We start from the raw sequence: 578 nt of genomic DNA on the forward strand, positions 1-578 counted from the left end.
ATATATATAAAACTAGAAGCAACTGGGTTCCTCAACTTGTGGCCCTTCACATCATCAAAGCCGGAGGGTAGCTGCTCTCCTCTCTGACCTCCCAACCATAGGGGACCTTCTGATCACATTGGGTCCATCTGGTCCCCAGATACTAGTAATCTCACCGTCATAATCTTTAGTAAAACCACATCTAAAAGTCCTTTTAGGTCACATATTCACAGACTCCTGGGTTTGGGACATGAGTATGGTGGGGGTGGGGGTGCATCTGTTTGGCTTTAGGTTTGTAGATACAGTGGGGCCTTGACTTACGAGTTTAATTCGCTCAGAGACCAAGCTCATTAAGGAGCTCGTTACTCTATCAACTCAATGCAAAAAATCGGCCGAGAGACAGCTGGTATCTCAAAAAACTCATTAGTCGGGACACTGGTAAGTCAAGGCTCCACTGTAATTGAGTTCCACACCAAATCTGCAAGACCACAGAAGATCTGTACATACCAAATTTCCCTCTTTCCTTTTGCTTTAAACTGTGGACGTCCTCATTTCCTCTCCTTTCAGAGCAGCTGATGGGAAAATGAAAGAAGCAGGAT

This window comes from Myotis davidii, unplaced genomic scaffold (assembly GCF_000327345.1).
Source record: "Myotis davidii unplaced genomic scaffold, ASM32734v1 scaffold194, whole genome shotgun sequence".
Classification (NCBI taxonomy): domain Eukaryota; kingdom Metazoa; phylum Chordata; class Mammalia; order Chiroptera; family Vespertilionidae; genus Myotis; species Myotis davidii.